The 21,515-nt window shown below is 31.9% G+C and overlaps 1 long non-coding RNA gene across 4 annotated transcripts in view; it reads left to right on the top strand.

Annotated features, from left to right (window-relative positions):
- LOC134761414 (uncharacterized) overlaps positions 1 to 21,515 on the top strand; it is a 127,657-nt gene that overhangs the window by 75,265 nt on the left and 30,877 nt on the right. For all 4 annotated transcript variants that reach the window (XR_010140005.1, XR_010140003.1, XR_010140004.1 and 1 more), the window contains one exon: positions 1,204 to 1,271. This is a non-coding gene — a long non-coding RNA (uncharacterized LOC134761414). The remainder of the gene's footprint in view (positions 1 to 1,203; positions 1,272 to 21,515) is intronic.

The following is a 21,515-nucleotide window of genomic DNA, read 5'->3' as shown; positions in this document are numbered from 1 at the left end:
CAGAGGATCCAGATAAGCTGTAGGGACACAGAAGCTCTGAAATCATAAAAGTATGTTGTTTTAAGTTTCAAATTTTTGATAATTTGTTATGCAGCAATAGAAAACTAGTACACTGGCAAATATATACTTCAGTTAATATTCACATGAAAAAAGCTTAAATTTGTCCCTAGTTGTTTTTGTTTAAGGCTATTTTTTATACAAAACCTATATTAAAAAAAGTAATGATTTTATTCATTTTAAGCAAATGGAAATGTATAGATTTCTTGCATTACACATTTTTCACACTCTCCATATATTTTCATATATTATACTTCAGATCAAGGCAGAATTAGCTTTGGGAATAGAAGACTTAATGAAACAATTTAAAAATTGTATTTCCTCACTGTGTTCAGCATTTTGCCATGACATGGCATATGTGTTTACAACCTTATTTCTTCCAAAACAGTAGGGAATAATCATTTTCATTGTATAATGCACTGTGAATTTACAGTGGCTACTCTCTCCAAGTTATTATATATTTAACTGAAAAAATTTTGAATGTATGCAGAGTTCTTCACATTTTATGTTAAGGCTATGTGTTCATTTCTAGTATTCAAAGATTAGTTGGGTGAAATAAAAGACTAGTATCAGTTTTTGCTATTTGTGGGCCATAGGAAAAAATTAACACTAAAAGTTCATATATTATATATTAAGATTGTTTATAGAATATTTATTTATTTTAGCTTATCAAAATATATTGGTTATAAGTTACTTGTATCTGCAGGCACACATTTTAAGAGAAAGCTGTTCTTAACATATTTTATTTATTTTCATCTTCTATTTATATGCCCATTTTAACATTGTGTGAAATGAGAGTCAGCTGGTGAAGATCATTTTGATGTGATTTTGACATAAAAGCATTCTTTGCCCTAAAATAAATGCTATGATGGTAATGTTAATGAGTTTGGAGTCCGATAGAATTGCAAGGAAAATGTTAGAAAGAAAAAAGCAACAGTATTATTACTATTAATTTTGCAATTACCTTCCAGTTATTTCACCATTAAAACATTTTTTTACTTTCTTTTAAAAATTAGCATGTCTATTTGAAATGGAAATTTCAAAATCAAGTCCTATAATGCTGTTGTGTTATAATAGTAGAGGTAAGCAGAGCTTTAAAGGATGCATCTGTATTAAAAGAAAAAATATTTCTGTTGTTTTCCAAAGTTACTCTTAGAAGAAAGCAAGCATTGAGAGTAAGGAACAAATGCCAATGATGACAACCCAAACACTATGTGAGTAACATGCAAACTTTTATTTCTGGATGACAGTCACTCAGTGTTACAGGTAGCTGCAGCATTGGATACTTCCTTAGAATCATTTAAAGATACTGTTTAAAGGTTATGTTGCAGAGGTAGAGAAAAACAGGGAGAATGGAAGAAAGCAGATTAGACTGAAACTGTGTTTTCTCAGAGGCCATCATGGTTTTAGTTAGAAACTAAGCCACCTACAAAATAAGACCAAAGATGAATGACATCACAATGTTGTGGCAGGAAGGAGTCTTCATGGGTGTGAGCAAGAATCAAGTAGCGTCAGTTTTCATTTTTCCAAGGCCTATAGAGCTAATTAGAGAGATAAATTCATGATTATATTACATGTACCATTCCACATTTTCATGCATTTTTCTGGGTGATTTACTTGAGGAGAGATTCCAGCAAAAACCAGTGTATCTTGTTTTATTTAGGATGCCAAGATGGTGTGACATTTTTGCAGTTGAGATAATATTGGTAGACTAACAAATTCAATACTTGATAAATATCATTTTCTCAGCTAAACACATTTAATGATTGAATATTGCAAAGTCCATTTCCAATAAAAAAGAGACAAAAAAGTACAACCATAGTGGATAGTGAGTATTCAAGTTTTAAGAAATGACAATCACTTAAGCCATTAGAATTTCACAATATTCAATTAAAAAATAGGACTGTCAAATAGATATACATTTCAGCAGAACAAACAATAGCATATTTTAAAATACAAGGTTTACATTCAAAACATTAAGTATCAATGATGCTGTAATCATATTATTCAAAACAATCTTTTTCAGATGACTGGAATTCGACACATATATAAATTAAATATATTTAGATCTCATAGGATATATGGAAGAAAATAGAATTTGGAAATAATCTAATATCATTTTCTTATTGTCTCAATGAATAAACTGAAGCCAAAATTTGATAAGCATGTTTTATAAATCCTCATCCAAATTATTCAGCAAAAATAATGAGTAAGAGTGTAATGGATGAAGATTTATACAATTAGAATCATTTTTTCTCAGAAAGAGTTATTAGTCAAGAAATTATGGCTATCATTGCATAATGAGTTACTATTATTAAATAATATTAAATAATTAAATTATTAATTTTGGCAGAGTCAGAACAAAGATTCTAGACATCTGACCTTAACACTTTGCTCTTTATATATTATGCTGCAACAACTATTTAATGTTTCTTTCAACATGAGAAAATTGAATATGTTATAGCTCTCAATTTAATACTTATATGTCAAGATAAACATAACATTTTGTGAGTATATTGAAGATAACCTATTTATCACTATATATCTGTATATGTTTACTATAAAAACAGACGTGTGTGTACAAACATTGTAAAAACTATGGGTCTCTTTATTATAACAACTATTCTTTAAATAAGGTTGCTAGTTTTGATATTTAAACAAATATTTATTCAATAGGTAAATGTCACTGTGTGACTTTATTTTTCTATTCATTTCACAAATCGCCTTATGATATTTTTATATTAGGAAGATAATATTTGAATGTGATGAATGTTAGTGCAACTAGGTGGATTAATAACTCATGCAATGATAGACATTATTTCTTGACTTATATTCTTACAGAGGAAAAATGATTCTAATTGTATAAATCTTCATCCATTATACTCTCACTCATTTTTTTCTGGTTAATTTGAATGAGGATTTATAAAACATGGTTATCAAATTTTGTTAGAATATATTTCAAGATGATAGTCCTTTTTAAATATCAGAAACAGAATCCAGAAATACCATGGAGAAAGAATAAAATAGATTTGATAAGATAAATTTTAACATACATAAATATAACACTTTCTGCCTAGAAAAAATCAAACTGAATAAATATCAGTACCAGAATTTATACAGGAATTCTCATATTTTAGTCTATCATTAATTATATCAATATGGGGCGTGTAAGTGACTTATTATACTGTCGGGGCAATTTCCAGGTTTTTGCTAAGTAATTAATTCACAGATCAGTAGAAGGAAGTTGCAGAACACTAAGTGATATGTACCAATAAAAATAGTTTTTCAACATTGGCGTTGAAATTCAATTTAATATTATATAATAAAATATTATTCACAATTTCCATCAGCTTTTTGCTGATCAATATCTTTATACCATCTTATATATAAATTTCCAAGCAATGGATTTTGTCTTCTCCTATCCACCATCTTTAAGAGATGTAGAGAAAACTAGTTAGATCTCAAAAACTTTCTCCAGCTTCCCCCAAATCCCTTATCAGTTGTTTGCCTTCCTGAGAGAGTAAACAGAGATGACCTTCAATTACAACTTTCCTTTCACATTTGAGAAGTGGGTATTCTCTGTCATTTACAGAGATTTTATGAAGTAGCAAACATGAAAAGCCCTCGTGCCATATAACAATTTATAAAGACAAAGAGTCTCTCACATTTTTGTTCCATTACTATACAAATTACCTAATTGCAAGTGGAGAGCCCAGGCTTATTTTGCTGTATTCTCCCTGTAATGTAAATTGAGATAACTTATACTCATCCTGGTTCTTTTTTAATGAACTCACTGTATTATGGTTAGCTCCTGGCACCAAATTAAAAAAAAAACTCAATAAATAAAAGAACACATAGAAGTGATTATGATGAGATAGAGCATGTGTCAAAATAATGTGACCTTGAAAAAAACATATAGGAAAGTTTTATCTAAGTGTGTTACGGTAGCTGCCTTCAAATGTGTTTTTTGTACAACTTTAAAAGTGGAATTAGTAAAATTAGGATATATAGTTATAAAGTTAGGTGGAATAAAACAGAGCTCCCTGAAATGGAAGGCTGTGTAACAGTGTATGTTGTAGACGACATAGATATTGTCAGGATTTGAAAAATTCTGCATAAAAAAGGGTTTATGCAGACACTTGATAGTCATTTGTAAGACACTGATTCTTTAGGAATTAATGTGCCTTAGCTTTAAAGCCTACTGTTTCTATAATTCTGCAAGTGGCTTCCTTATTACGACTTTTCACTCAGCATCATAGGATGCTGAATGGGATGGATAGATATTTATTTAATGCAAAATTATAATTCTTATATCTATTAAGAGATAAATATAGCCATCTGTGAAAGCAGAAATGATTATAACATGAAAATTGTAAATGAAAAATCCTACGTTGTTCTGTTCCAGTTACAAATGAGCCCCTCTTATATGTTTCTTATTAGCATGTGTATTTATTGATATTAGTGTGTGCATACATGGAGCAGGGAAGGGGTGTGCAAAATATTGCCTTATGAGTTGTAAATCCACCACTCTCTGGAATCCATTCTATACGTGAAGATTTTTTTCTTTATGATATTCTGCCTTTTCATTTAAACTCAACCCATTTGTTCATTCTATACTTTAGAAATTCCCTCTTTGAAATGTTCAATAATTTCTTGTCCTACCTATTCTTACACTGTCCATATATTTGTAGGCTTTTATCGTCTTACCTTTTAGTTATCTTTTTGCACAGTTATACAGAGTTCTTTTATTAAAATCTTTTTTTCACAAGTCAGGACCTATATTCTCCTAATCATTTCTGTTATACTTCTCTAAACTTCTTTTACAACTTTCTTATGTACAGTGTTTTAGTTCTGAGATGTTTAAAACCAAGCCTGTGGTAATAGTATAAAAGAGTGTGTCACAAATGTGGTTTTGAGACTCTCTACAATGAGAAATGAAGAGTTCCAGTTTTTCTCCTCTATACTGCTATATGGAGCATGAAAGACCTCAGTTTCTTAAAAAACCCTTGTTTAGAGGGAGAATTTACAATAAGATATATATAATATATCTTACTGTAGAAAGTCATTTTGCTATAGATAGATAGATAGATAGATATAGTAAAATGACTTTCTGGCACTCAGCTGGTTATTTAGAAAAGGTATCTGGGTTTTCTTTAGGCTCATCTGCATGATTACTTGCAAAATTCTGGAGTAAATTCCTATAATTTTATATTACCTTAGCATCTATTTTCAATACTTTATTTTTAATTGGAACATAATAATGTTACATATTTATGGAGTACATCGTGGTGTTTGGGCACATATATAGTGATCAGATCAGGATAATCAGCATATCTATTATCTCAAACATTTATAATTCATGTTGGGAACATTCAATATACTTCTGGATATTTGAAACTATGTATTATTGGTAACTGTAGTCATCTTACATTGTTATAGAACACTAGAATTTATTCTTCCTGTCTAGTTGTAATTTTGTATCCTTTAGCAAATCTCTCACTTTCTTCTTCTTCCTACCCTTTTTAGCCTCTGGTAGCCTCTGCTCTAGTTTTTATTTCCATGAGATAAGCTTATTTTTAATCTGGCTTCAAAATTCAATGAGAACATGTTGTGTTCAACCTTCTGTTCCTAGCTTATTTTACTTAGCATAATGTTAACCAGTTCCATCTATCTAGGAATGATAAGATTTCATCCTTTTCGTAGCTGAATAGCAGTTCATTGTTTGTGTGTGTGTGTGTGTGTGTGTGTGTGTGTGTATGCATGCCAGATTTTGTCTATTCATTTATCTGTTATTGGACACTTAGGTTGATTTATATCTTAGCTATTGTGAATAATTCTGCAATAAACATGGGGGTGCAGATGTCTCTTCAATATACTGATTTCTTTTCATTTGGATAAATGCCCAGGAGTAACACTGCTGGGTCATATGTTAGTTCTATTTGTAGTTTTCTGAGGAAACTCATAGTGGCTGTACTAGTTTACATTTCTACTAGCAGTGTAAAAGAGTTACTTTTTCTCTGCATCCTCAGCAGCATTTATTGTTTTTTTTTTGTCTTATCTATACCAGTCATCTTAATTGGCATGAGAAGATATGTCATTGTGGTTTTGATTTGCATTCCATGATAATTAGTGAGGTTGAGCATTTTAAAATTCATTTATTGGTCATTTATATGTCTTCCTTTGAGAAATGTCTGTTCAGATCATTTGTCCATTTTTTAAATTCGATTTTTTTTTTTTTTTTTTTTTTTGCTGTTGAGATGTTTGAGTTTTTATATATTCTGGATGCTAATCCCCTATAGCATGAACAGTTTGTAAATATTTTCTGCCATTCTGGTGGTTGCTTTTCACTCTGTTGTTTCTTTTGCTGTGCAAAAGCGTTTTAGTTTGATAAATCCCAATTGTTTATTTTTGCTTTTGTTGACTATGATTTTGAGGTCTTATTTATAAAATCTTTGCCCAAATCAGTGTCCTGAAGCATTTTCCCTGTGTTTTCTTTCAGTTGTTTTATAGTTTCAGGTCTTACATTAGGTCATTAATTCATTTTGAGTTTTTTTTTCTTTTCTATGAGGTGAGAGATGGGTATTTAGTTTTATTCTTCTGTGTATGGATATTCAGTTTTCCCAGCAAAATTTATTGAAGAGACTGTCATTCCCCTGATGAATGCTCTTAGCACCTTTGTCAAAAATGCATTGCCTGTAGAGGCATGAATTAATTTCTGGGTTCTTTATTCTGTTCCATTGGTCTGTGTGTCTATTTTCATGCCAGTACCATGCTGTTTTGGTTACTATCGCTTTGTAATATCTTTTGAAATGTGGTAGTGTGATGCCTCCAGCTTTGTTTTTTTTTTAATTTAGGATTGCTTTCCCTATATGGGTTTTTTCATGGTTCCTACAAATTTTAGAATATTTCTTCAATTTCATTAAAGAATGTTATTGGTATGTTGATAGAAATTGCACTGAATCCATAGATTTCTTTGGGCAGTGTGCTCATCTTCTTAATTCTTCTGATTCATGAGCATGGGGTATCTTTCATTTGTTTGTATCCCCTTCAATTGTTATTTTGCGGTTTTTCTTGTAGAGGTCTTTCATCTATTTGGTTAAATTTATTCCTAACTATTTTTCATAGGTATTGTAAATGAAGTTGACTTATTGGTTTCTTTATCCACCAATAAATTAAAAGGAAACTTACAGGAAATGGACACAGCCCCGGATAAATGCGACTTACTAAGATTCAACCAAGAAGTAAAAATCCTGAGCACACCAATACAACTAATGGATTTAATCATTAATAAAAAGTCTCTCACCAAGAAACAGCCCAGGACTAAATAGTTTCAGTGCTGAATTCTACTGAACTTTTAAAGAAGAATTAATATTACTTCTTCTAAAACCATTCCGAAACACTGAAGCAGAGAGAATTCTTTCTCACTCATTCTGTGAGGTCAACATAACCATGATTCCAAAACTAGGTAAAAGCACCACCAAAAAAGGAAAACTACAGGCCAATATCCGTAATAAACATACATGCAAAAATTCTCAACAAAATATTACCAAACTGAATCCAACAGCATATCAAAAAGATAATACATCATGATCAAGTGAGATTTATCCCAGGGTTGTAAGGATGTTTCAACATATGCAAATAAGTAAATGTGATACATCACATCAACTAGATGAAGGACAAAAAGTATATGATCGTTTCAACAGGTGTGGAAAAACAATTGATACAATTGAACAGTGATATATGATAAAAGCTCTAAATAAATTGGGTTTAGAAGGAAAGTAGCTCAGAGCTATGAATGTCACATATGACAAACCCACAGCTAACCTAGCAAACGGGGGAAAGCTGAAAGCTTTTCCTATAAGAACTGGAAGAAGATAAGAATCCCCACTCTCACCACTTCTATTCAACATAGTACTGGCAGTCCTACCCAGAGCGATTAGGCAAGAGAAAGAAATAAAGGGAATCCATACGAGAAAGAAAGAAGTCAATTTATCTCTGTTTGCAGATGACATAAACTTATGTATACAAAAACCTAAAGACTCTACCAAAAACTCTTAGACCTGACAAGAAATTCAGCAAAGTTTAAGGATACAAAATCAACATGTGAAAATTGGTATTATTTCTGTACATGAACAACAAGCTAGCTGAAAAAGAATTATTATTTTTTCTGATTCTGGTTCCTACTGTTGCATTTCTTGTTAAAGTATTATTCATGCTCCCTTATTCTACTTAGATGATCATTGTTTACATTTATTCAATTTCTTATCATTTCCTTTCTGTTATTTAGCACTGCTTATTTAAAATTATAAATTTGAGTCAACTATTTCACAAGATAATATTCAACTATATTTATTACAATGCAGAACATGGAAAGGTTCAGAATTTTAAAAGGCATATGTCTTAAAGGAGCAAAATTTAATTATACTCTGAATATTAAGTACATTTGAGAGATGTATCTTCAAGTTTAAAGTTCTTTTTTTGGATTCTACATCTGGAAGAAATAAAATGCAGAGTTTTAAAAAATTTCTTTTAAACTAGCTTCTGAATATCATCTCTGATTTTTATAATTTTCATCAGGTCACATATCCTAGAGCCATTATTTCATTTAATTAGGGGCTTATTATTCTCTGCCCCATGGGGAAATAATTTCTACACTTTGATTCTAGATCTCAGACAGACAGCAGTGTTTTTGCTTGAGACTTGATCTGTTCTAACATTGACAGTTTTCACTTTTTTGACATTGTCATATTCTGATTTCTCAGTCAAAGGAAAAAGTTCCCAAACCTTGAATTCGTTGGAGAACTGAAAAGTTAGTTCTTCTTTAAGTAATACCTTAGAAATATAATAATTTGTATAGCTGTCCCTTAGGATTATGACTTGTCAATCATTTTTTCTATGCAACTCTAAAGCACATAATTTCTGCAGTGATAGGATTAATTTGCAATATCCTGAAAAATGAAGGTAGTCAGCATGTGCATAAATCACCTTGTTAGTATTTCAAATGATCAAATTTATTTTACACAGTGATGTTAATCATTAGCTGAAAAAGAGCTTTTACATTTTTTTCTAACATAGAGGGAATGAGACCACCAGTTTAAATAATTTGAGGCCTTCAAGACCAATGACACACAGTTGTTATTTATGAAATTCAAGTTACCTGGGTGAAGATACAAGGTGTTTTGAAAAGGTAGACCCAGATTCATTTTTGAAATTATAGTCTATACCTTGTAATTCACAATACTTTACAGATCATGTATTAAATACACACAAACACAAACACACATACACGCACAAGGTTAAACAAAATTCAAAGCAGGCAGTACATCAGGTAATTAGACTAATATGTTGTTTGGAATTAAAGTCAAATTCTTTTAATTGGCACATCTCAGTGGGAATAGAAATACAAACTTGTAATTAAGTGATTGGCCTGATTATCAAAGCCTCATTGGCATGGATTGTGCACAGAGAGTCACTTTTTTTTTTTTTGGCTTGAGTTTCTCAAACAACTATAGCATGCTATGAGAGATGCATAGAATAGCATAGATAGCCATAATAGGAATTTGATGTTGACTAAAATGAATAAATGTATATGGAGTGAATAATCTAGGCCATTCAAAGCTATTTGACAACCATATGTGAGTAAGAAATAGTGTTTTTAGAAAAAAAGTCTGTTATTTTAGTAAAATAATCTATTTCCTATTTATAATCAGTTAAATATACTAAACTAAAGCTTCTGCCAATTAAACGGGCTTGTGTAATGTTTATCATTATTAGACACACAACAGTTTCAGCTCAGATTTATACTCTGGAGTCCAGCCACATTACTCTGGGGTGTGTGAATGGAAGTCAGTAAACAAGAATGAGAATTTTTCTTCCTTTTAATCAAATGTAAAAGCCTACGTGTGGGGGGGTGTTCAAAATTTAAAGGGCTGTAAACAATCAACAAATCACTATAGATGTCTTTAAGGAATGATTTATGTAGTTATTTAACAACATGTAATTGCCATTTTCTTTCCCTCACCTCTTTCTCTGTGTCCAGATAGTGGAAATTGGGACTTCAACAATAAACAAACTGCGGCGTAACAACCACAAACAATTCAATGAAGGTCATTCAAGCACTCTTAATTAGGAATTTGTAGTAAAACAGAAAGAGTCAGAGCAGAAGCTTAAAATGAATTGTTAATAACAATGGGTTCTCATAAAATCTTAAAGAATATGCTGAAATATTTAAGATAATAAACTGTGTCAAATACTTTAGAAAACTTATTTGCATTTAATTCCATTGCTATTTAGGAATTATTTTTAACTGTTCCTAATATGTTGTTTGGATATCCTATTTTATGTATATATAAAACATATATATATATAGCTGAGCCTGCGTGTTACATGAGTGCACACACTTGTGTGTATATTAACTCTAACTACATTTCCTACCAATAAGAAAAGCTCTATGACCTATAAAGAAATTAGATTAAATGAAAACATGAAGGACAAAATTAAAATATGTGAGTTACAAGTTATTTTCCTCGTCAAATATACTGAATGGTAGTATTATCATTTTCAATAAACCACTAAGGTCTTAGTTTTAAAAAATAGAAAACAAAGGGAAATAAAGTCTTACATATTGTATTTATACTGTATGGACAGGTGTCCTGGGTGAGATAGATGTTAGCTCACCCACATTCACATTAGCTTTCCTTGCAGTCAAAGATGATTTATACTGTGAAGATTGTTGTTATTTTATAATGAAAATTCAGCCCAATAATGCTTTGTGTAATATGCTCTATTACATGAACACAATGTTAATAGACATGCTAGTAAAATATAGAGATGAACTTGGACTGTAGTTTGGGTTAAAAGGTCACCTCAGCAAAAGATAATCATTTTCCATTAAGGTTGAAATCACTATGCACTTCACTGAACTATATGGAAGGACACAGTGTCTTATTAGAAGATTAGTTTATATTATGGGCTGACAGGAATGGCTTGTAAAGTGTGATTCATGCTCTGAAACAGCACATTAAAGATCATTTTTCCTCTCTCTTGTCTATAATAACAAAAATAACTAAGAAACTACATCCTAGACTTTACAGGTCTATAAACATATAAGGGAATCAGGTCACCCTATGCCACCACTGTCACTCCCCATTCATGTGTACTGTCGTTGTTATTATCCAGGTCCACACTTGCATAGAAGTGGAAATAGAATCTGTTGTTCAGTTTGCAGGAATTCTTTCTCATTTCCAGAATGAACAAGATATGGAACACCAAATAATAAGTAGAGAATCTCAAATATGCTCTGTGAATTTATTCTATAATTTATCTATTGATATATTCATAGTAAGAATAATTTTGCCCAATTCATGTAGTTACTCATGGGCAAATAATTCAAAGATATTAAAATATTTAGAGAACTCTTGAAATCGTTTAAAATAATAGAAACAACCCATGATCCTTGGTATCAGGAAAGGTATAGTACAGAAGGATATCTAGTGGTGTATTATTTATTATTATAATTTTCATACTTACCATTTTACAGATTATATAAAATTCTGGAGGAGAAAATTTGCAGCAATCCTCTTCAATATAAAAAAATCCATGTTGTAAGAAAGATATAATAATTATGAATTATCAGCTTTATATTTATAAAACTACATCGTTACTGTGGAGTTACAGTATTAGTCAATGAGTGGAAATTTAGTAACCTTTTTAAAGTATATTGTTATCCATCTTAACTGATAGAGGTAATATTGTTTGCTAGATTGTTTGCTATTATTTATTACTTAGACAAAATCTTCAATTGATGGTTTCCTATCATATAAAATACAATATCCCTTTACACTTCATTAATTGTATTTTTTAAAAAAACTTATTCTTCAAACCCCAGTTTAGATGCCATTTTATTAATAAAAATTTCACTGACCCATTCTCAGAAACAATTACTCTGTTTCTTGTGCATTTCCCACTATAATTCAATTATCTATTTACATATAGCCTCTCTAGCTCTTGAATTTATGAAAATTATTCATCCAGCACAATGATACTACAATAATGTGTGTGTATGTGTATTTAATACACAAAGATTCTATTGGTTATATGGAACAAGACTTTTTAAAAGAAAACTGTAATACAGCCAAGTCCCAGAGAAGAGGGTACATTGGGAAAAATTAATCACCAGCATCAGAGATAAAAGTTGAGGTAAATTGCTGCATTTTTAGCTTTTTATAAGGAGCTGCAGATATTGACATGTACCTTACTGGATCTATTCAAATTTGACTTTTTCCTCGAAAAGATATAAGAAATACAAATTGCTTAAAAAATTAGAATAGATTACATGATTTGTAATTGTCTATTGAATAACCATACATTAATTGATACAAAAAGAAACTTCAACTAAGAAACTCTGCCAGATATGTGATCTTTTGCCATCTGGAAAATGTATAATTCAACTGTCAATATATTGAACTTAGTTAAACATGTATCAAAAGCCTGGACTAATTATAGTTTCTTGACTTCATACCAAAGAAATAAAACAATGACTCTGTATATTCTTCTAGAAAAATAGAATTGGTAAGGAGTCCAGCTCCTAATTAAAACCTGTGTGTGATTTTTCAGGCCTGACCATAGGTGATTTCAAAAGCTTTACCTGGCAGGTCACACAGGGAAGCTACCCTCCCTACACAGAGCGGGTGCACAGCTAGTTCCTGGCAGCCTCTGAGAAGAGTTGCCCTCAAGATCCCAGCCCTCCCTTGCCCCTTCTGTTCTTCCCTTATTTACATTCCTTGCCTGGTAAGAACATGCACTCCTAGGTCTCTTTTTCTGAGGCCTTGGGTAGGGGTCTTCAGATGCCTTTGCCTAGGCCTCTTGATGGAGGGAGAAGGGGGAAACATCAAGACACTTTTCTCTACTCTGACTTAATATCATTCCTAACCCATCACCCTTCAACCTCACCCCCTTTCTCACATCCTGCCTCCCAGATTCCATAATTACTGTCACTGCCTTTTGTTCTGGGCTTCCTCAAAAATGAGATGGCCCCCAAATCTGTGCTTTTTCATGAGGGAAAATGAAACTGGGTGAGTCAGTGTTTTCTCTGGTTTTAGACTCTTGCTTATACCATAGCAGGAGGTGACTAAAGGCTGAAGTCTTTTATTTCTGTCTTGCTGCTTTAAATGGCTACTCTGACAGCTGATGCCTGCTCAGCTGAGTTATCCAGGTGGGATAACTCTTAAAACAAACAAAAATCCACAAGATGTAACCATAGGCAGAAATTAATTAACATTTTGAAATGTCATGAAAAGATACTGGTAACTGGCAGGGATATTTAAGTCAGAGGTTGATATATCATCCCCTCTTTATATGTCGGCCAAGGGCCACGTAGTAAGTATTCTCTAAGAGTAATGGCATTTTTTGTCCTTTCTTTAACCTTTAGCTATATTGAAATGAATTCTTTAGAATGCAGGATGTTCCATCTTGACTTGATGAGGTATGCCTACCTTGCACTTGATGAAAAGGAAAACTACAAGGAGGCTAACATGGTAACAGGGCCTAGGATATGGGTACTCCCATCCATATTTGCAAAGCTTCTTAATTAGGCATTTACCTAAAGGTAAGTTAACTGATTATTAAAAAGTTTCTGCACTATATTTTGCAAATAACTCAAAGTAACTTTAAAAAGTCTTGAGGTTCTAAAATTGTGAATAATTATATGGCAATATTCCAATATATACTTCATATATATTTTATGTATATAATAATATAATAGTATAATTATATATAATATAATATAATATTCCTATATATTAAGCATATTCCAATATGCTTAATGTATATTTTTTGAAACATATATTTTATTCTTTTTATTTCAGTCTACATTTTTGTAGGGTTGTGAGTTGTGGAAGTTTGTAGTTAAATTTTGGTCAATTGGAGGCAAGTCACAAAATGACAAAGACATACCAGAGAAAGTGGGGCAATAATTATTATTTGTAGGGGAATTTGTTTTTCTATTTAAAGGCTCGACTATAGCTTTTTTACTGATTTTACTCATACATTAAGTGACATGAAATATATATAATATATAATAATAAATATAATAATATATAAGTATATATTTATAACAATAGATAATAAATATACTAAATATAATAAATAAAAATAATAAATAATATATTAAAATATATGAATATATATAAAAGTTCTGTTGCATCTCCATTATCTTCCTAAAGGATGAAGTGAACTTCCTAGCATGGCATTTGTAGCCTTTGAGCAGCTCCAAACTTCTTTTCCATTCTCTTCTGCAAAACTGCCATAGATCACTTTTTGCTAAAAGAATAAAGTGGTTATAAAATGAGGTTAATACTTTATTGTTACTAAGTCTTATTTTCATATCTCATTCATTCTTTTAATAATCAATATCTGCTAATAATTTCTCCTACCTAGCTGAATACTATGTTGTAAATTACTAGAATGTCATTTTGATTTATGCAGTCATTCATTTAATTATTAATTCAGCAAGCATTTCTTAAACATGATTATTTACTGGGGACTCTGCCAGACATTGGAGATGTAAGGTAAACTAGAAAACTGATATGATCCTTGTCTTTATGGGCAGGAGCATGTGTATTTGACCCTGTATTTTTCCCTACTTCTACCTAGTACAGTTCCCTGCTCGAATATTTTATCTTCTATGAAACCATAACACTTTGCCAAATTCAGCGTAGTTCAGTTCTCTGTGTCTCATAGACTTGCTTCTGTCCTCTATTAAAACAAATTAAAACTATATTTATATCTGGTGTGGACATATACAATTGATATTTGTTTTTAAATGTTACTAGTAATAAAGCAATATAATGAGTATGGATACCAAATTAGTACCTGTAATTTTTTTCTAATTTGATGCACAAAACACAGTATAAAATAGGTTACATTTCAGTATTCATCTTGACACTTATATTTGATATTTAAGAACCTCTAATTATAAAAAGTTGTCTTTTTCCTATTTATTTAGACCCTAGGTCTAGTGCTCAAAATAGATAACATTTGCTTAGCCCTCTAGTTTTCTTTTTTCTCCCTTTCTCTTTTCGTTTTCTTTTCTTTTTTTTTTTTTTTTCTGAGATAGAGTCTTGCTCTGTCACCTAGGCTGGAGTGCAGTGGTGTGATCTTGGCTCACCGCAACCTCTGCATCCTAGGTCCAAGTGATTCTCTTGACTCAGCCTTCCGAGTAGCTGGGATTATAGGCGTGTGCCACCATGCCCAGCTAATGTTTGTATTTTTAGTAGAGACTGGGTTTCACTATGTTGGACAGGCTGGTCTTGAACTCCTGACCTCAAGTGATCTGCCCACCTTGGCCTCCCAAAGTGCTGGAATTACAGGCATTAGCCACCGCGCCTAGCCTCATTTTCTTTTTTCTGTTTAAGTGTCCAGCCAATGAGTATCAGACAGCTATCTGCACACCTTTAATTTTCTCAGTCATGTCTGAATGTAATGGATTCTATGAAGGTAACTGAGTAGGACTGACATTTTGCCTTTCTCCCTGAGAATTTTGAAGGACAAATGTCAGCAGTCATTGCTTAGTTTTACTAGGGGTAATCAGGACCAAATAAATTATTAAGTCTGTGGTACATACTTAGGTATTGCTTCATATGACTTGCACAGATTCAGGAAACTGCATATTTATATTTAAAAGTTTTATTGTACATATAAGAATGCACAAAATTTTTATGAGCAAGGGATAAACACAATTATATTACACATGTTCTACAGGGATCAGTCTCTATTTTTTATCCTTTATTGTTTTATTCGTCTCCTTCCAACCAATATCTTTTCCAGTCTCCTTCAGTTAACCAGTTAAATCAAGTTGCCAACTTAGAAAACATCCTTTCTTATTCTTCTTTAGAGCCACCAAATACACACCCTCAGAATTTTGCTTTTCTCACTCAATAATACTTTGTGAAATATTTTCAAGTCAGCTGGGATATTTCTCACAAACTTTTGTTAATGGTTGGTGACATTTTATGGCAAGGATATAATGTAACATTGTTAAACAATTACTCTACTAACAGGCATTCCATATTTCTTTTGCTGTTTGTTTTTCATCACTGGAAGCAATACTATAATAAGCAACTTTTTAATGTACAACCTTACCTACTCGTAGCTTTACTTTAGCAGATAGGTTTACTGCATTGAGAAATACATATATGCCTATATACACACATATACACACAGTAATATATGAGCATTTGTGTGTACATATATATATTGTCCCATATTGCTTTCATAAAAGGTCAAAACAGTTGACATTTCCATCAGCAGTGCATGTGAACGATTTTCCAAAAACATTTCTTTAAGGAATATGTATAACAAGTTACCACACAGACAAAATTTGAAAATTTCTTTATAACAGCATTATTTTAAATGTAGCGATTATCTTCAATGTTGCAGATGCTTAGGTGTAACACTTAACAAGATCGTCATGATCCCTGCATTTATAGAGCTTACAGGTAAATGGCGGAGAGCAACAATTAACGGTATGATACACTAATGATAAGGAAAGTACAGTATCATTAGAAAAAAATGCAGGAGTGATGTCTACCATGGACTTCAGAATCAAGGAACATATGAAAGTGACATGTATCTCAAGGTCTGAAAGATGAGTAATAATTACAGAGGCAAGATGTGGGGACAAGTATCCCAAGGAGAGAAATAGGGACAGTCTTAGTTAATTTATGTGTTGCTATAAACTAATAACTCAGGCTGGGTAATTTATAAAGAAAAGAGGTTTATTTGACTTACAGTTTTGCAGGCTGTACAAGAAGCCTGACACCAACATCTGCTTCTGGCAGGGGCCTCAGGAAGGTTACAGTCATGGTGGAAGGTGAAGGGGAACCCACTATATGGTGATGGCAGGAAGCAAGCTAGAAAGGTCCAGGTACCAGACTCTTTTCAATAACCAGTTCTCCTGGGAACTAAAAGTGAAAACTCGCTCACTTCACTGGGAATGTCATTAAGCCATTCATGAGAGATCCGTCTCCATAATACAAACACTCCCACCAAGCCCTTCACCCAACACTGGGGATCAGATTTCAACATGAGACTGGGCTGGGTCAAACAAACATATCCAAACCATAACAGTAACCTAGAGAACCTAAAAAGCAAAACGGAGCAACTTCAGGTATCACAAAAAATCTCAGTGCAGAATCTTAGAATTAGAAAGTGGAAACTGGAAAAAAAATGAGACTGGATAGCAAGAAAAGCATGAGATAATGAAGAACATTGCAGTATTAGACATGCTAAGAACATCCTGTGACAGCAAAAGGCTAATAATGGTTTAATATATGTATTAATATAATTGAATATTGTATTTTTGAGCAGTCACCCTCTTAGACCCTGATCTTTCTACTGGACATTTGGAATTCATCTGATATTTAATGCTCAATATTTAAATTTTATGTTTTTCCTGGGTTCCTATTTGGGTGTAAGGAATACTATTCTGTTTAGATCCAAGCTATTTAAAATTTTGGTAATATATCTTTCCTAGTTTTGATTGATCTTTGTAAAATGTTTGTAATATCATTAAATATTTTATGTAATTCCATGTTATTTTATTTATTATTTGTATCATTATGTCATTGGAAAAAAATTGCACCAGTGTTAGAGGTCATAAAGATACCGATTAATTAAAACTCAAGGAGTTTCTTCTACAAAGCTGTCTCCTTTCCATCAAAGGAAATGTCTTCCACTAGAAGAAATTCAGTGGGAAGACATATATTTAGGACCTTCTACTGTGATGCAAGTTAAATGTTAGCATAATAGTACTTTTTGAAAAGTATTTTTAAAATGTTGTTAATCATTATTATTATAATGCTTGTTATATCAGACTATCTTTAAAATGTATTTGACAAAATTAATTGAAATGCCATTGAAGCACGTTTTTAATATACTTAACCTTTTCTTCAGACATAAACTAATTCCTTCTTTTTATTGAGAAAGCCAAGTCTGTGTTGGCTGTCTCACCAGCAGCAGATCTTGGGGAAATAGAATAGATATACCACTGCTTTAAAAGTGATAGAGAGATAATTTAATACCACAGTACAATTAGAATCTAAAGCCCCAAAATATTATGTGTATGCAAAATAGGAGAAATTTCTATAATTTTTATTTGTTTTTTACACAAATAATGGCACACTCTGTTTTTTGTATGCTTTTCACTTTATAACATACCTTAGAAATCCTTTCATAATAATACATGAAGAGCTACCTTTTCCCCACTTTTAGCAGATATATATTATTTTTCATCATGCAAGAGTCTCACAATTTAATTTTTTACCTCTTATTGATAGATTCAGTTTCTTTTAAATTCTTTGCTAATATAGACAGTGCCTTGATGAGAAACCTTTTACATTTTGCACACATTTTGCACATATGTAAGCATATGTGTAGGCTGATTTTCTAAACTACAATTGCTGGTGTATTTATAACTACTGTCTAATTACTCTCCATCAATAGTCTACTTTTAGATTTTTATCATTTTGCTATGTGAGAAATGGTACCTAAGGGCAAAATTAATTTGCATTTCACTTATAATGACTGATCTCCTGCCCTACATTTTCTATGACTTTTCTTATATTCTTCACCTATTTTCTATTGGCTGTCAGTCTTCTTCTTACCGTTTTTCAGGAACTATTAATTTATTATATACTTTAGCCCTTTGCTTTTAGAATTATTTTACCCTCCTGTTGTTATTAGTTTCTAAATCTTGTATATGATGGCGTGTGGTCAGGCAGAAATTCTATTTATTTTTAATTTTGATGAAGCCATAGTTAGATGAACACAATTATGTGATGTATTATTTTGGTACAAGTCACAATTCTGCTGTTAAAATTTTCAGAGTTAAGTGAAATGAAAGATGAACCCAACAAAATGATATAACAATCTGATATATGATAAGGTAGAGGGAAGTAAAAAGTGTTATACAAGTGTAGCTCTGCCTCAGCTATGAAATCTGATATAATCAATAATATTCTACCCAACATACCTATAAAATAATATTATTGTACACTTTACACTAAAGTTTTACCTAGCTAATAAAAATATTCTCAGGTTGATTTTTTCTTCCTTATATAATTGCAGTCTCCTCAAGAATAAGCATGCACTGTTTTACCTTAATGCCCTCAGAGAGGGAATGTTATATTTAACTTTAAACAAATGTATTGACTGTATTTATGTAATCTTTGAAAATTTGTTTCCATTCTAAGACTTGGGATTTTCTGTTTGATACCTACCAAATAAATAAGTCAGATAGAAGGAACTTAGATCCCTTGATTCGGAGATCTATGTAGTACAAGAATTCATGGTAGCATTAGTCCAATTGTTATGACAAATAAATGTGTGCCAAAGGGAAGATGATAGCCATGTAAAGTCTATCTCTGTTGATTCAGCACAAGCTTCTGAATTTGCCCAATAGTATCATGCATTAGTGAGTATTCTCCAGAGAAACACAATCAATAGAATATATGTAGATCTACTAGAAGAGATTTATGATGGAAATTGGCTCATGAAATTATGGCAATTGAGATGCCACAGGATCTTCTGTCTGTAAGCTGGAGAACCAGAGAAACTGGTTATGTAATTCAGTCACAGTCTGAAGGGCTGAGAACCAGAGGAGACAATTGTTAAACTCCCAGACTAAGGCTGAATGCCTGATAACTTGGGGTACTGGTAGTGTTAAGTCCTGGAATCCAGCAGTCTTAGAATCAGGAGGTCTGATGTCCAAGGACAGGAGAAGATGGATGTACTAGCTCAAGAAGAGAAAGGGAATTTGCTTTGCCTCAATCTTTTTGTTCTAATTAAGTGGGCCCTCAACTGATTGGATGATACCCATCCACATTGGGGAAGGTGATCTTTACTCAGTCTAGTGATTCAAAGATTAATCTCTTCCAAAAACACCTCACAGACACACTCAGAAATAATGTTTTAGAGATATCTGGGTATCTTTTAACCCAGTGAATGTGACACATACAATTAATCATCACAAATGGCAACAGTGCCATCTGTATTTTTGGCATATATATAGCATTGAATTTTTCAGTCACCAACATATCCTACGTACACTTCTGAATTTGTCCATTCAAGCAGATGCTACCTCTGTTTCAGATGGAGATATATCAGTCTGTAGAGTAAATTGCTGCATTAAGGATAACCATTGCAAAGAAAAATAGTGACAAATTTAAAGAGATTACCATTCAGTAAGAATATACCATGTCCCACATTCTTTATTCTATTTCTACTTTTACAATGATCTTAAAAGTTCGTCAAATAAAACTGAGTCATAAATAGTAGATACCAGGCTTAATTTAACTTAGTCTGTAATAGAGCTGGAATTCACGTCTATGTCGTTCTGATTTTAAAACCATTTTTTCATCACCCCATGAATTCACCAGGACTTTTTCACTGAGTTAGGATTTAACAGTGTTCATTCAAGTTTTCTAGATTAAATTTCAAAATGATGTGATTGGACCCAATTCTGCATTTTTAAACAATAGTAACAGAAGACATTATTAATTATATTTTTTGCTTCTATTTGTATAATTAAAAAATACATAATTTCCTCAATGTATGCATTCCTCTAAAAATGTCCTTGAAGTTTTGAATCAAGCAGGATTTTACATAAAATATAACCCATTCAGATGGTTTAAATAAAGGTAATTTAAAGATGGGACTGGGTAAAGATGTAGCAGTATTAAAAAAAGAAGGAGACATTACACCACTTTTTGAGAATCAGAGTGAAAATGATGAAATGGTGAGAGCTGGAGCCAAGGGTGAGAGGCTACTAGGAAGTAAACTCACAGCACAGTATACTCCAGCCAGAGAAATAACTCTAAATAGAGAGGGGGCTGGGAAGAAATGTTATCAAATCTCACCTTTCTTATTTCACTGACTCTCAGCAGCTAACCCTAACTATGAACTAGCTGGTCAGGGAGCTCATATGAAGGAGTCTGTTGGTTTCGGCCTCCTAATGTATAGAGCAGGACAAAGATGAGTGGAGACCAGACAGGAGAGTATGTGCAGAAAGAGGAGGAATCAAATAAAAAAAAAAAAAACCATTTCAAGCTTTAACACTGATGACAAAGATATGTGTAAAAATACTCCTTGTCTGCATTAGTTAGTAAAAAACTTACAAATAAAAATTCTTTACCTAACTGTAATAATTTAAATTATCTCAGCTATTCTCTAACATACATTCTTCTGCGTTTCTTAATTTTGCTTTTTTCTTCTAAGTAACAATTTTATGATGCATTGAATTTAGAAAATTTTGTGACACTGAAAATGCAAGATATAAAGAAAAACTAATAATATAAAATTAAGATAATATAAATGATATACATAATATAACACTAACAGTATAAATTGCACAACAAAACAAATATTAAATATTTTTCACAGATAATACAAAATACAAATAT

The sequence above is a fragment of the Pongo abelii genome, chromosome 4, assembly GCF_028885655.2.
Source record: "Pongo abelii isolate AG06213 chromosome 4, NHGRI_mPonAbe1-v2.0_pri, whole genome shotgun sequence".
NCBI classification, from domain to species: Eukaryota; Metazoa; Chordata; class Mammalia; order Primates; family Hominidae; genus Pongo; species Pongo abelii.
Note: the sequence above shows the minus strand (reverse complement) of the source record. Positions and strands in the feature narration are given on the sequence as shown.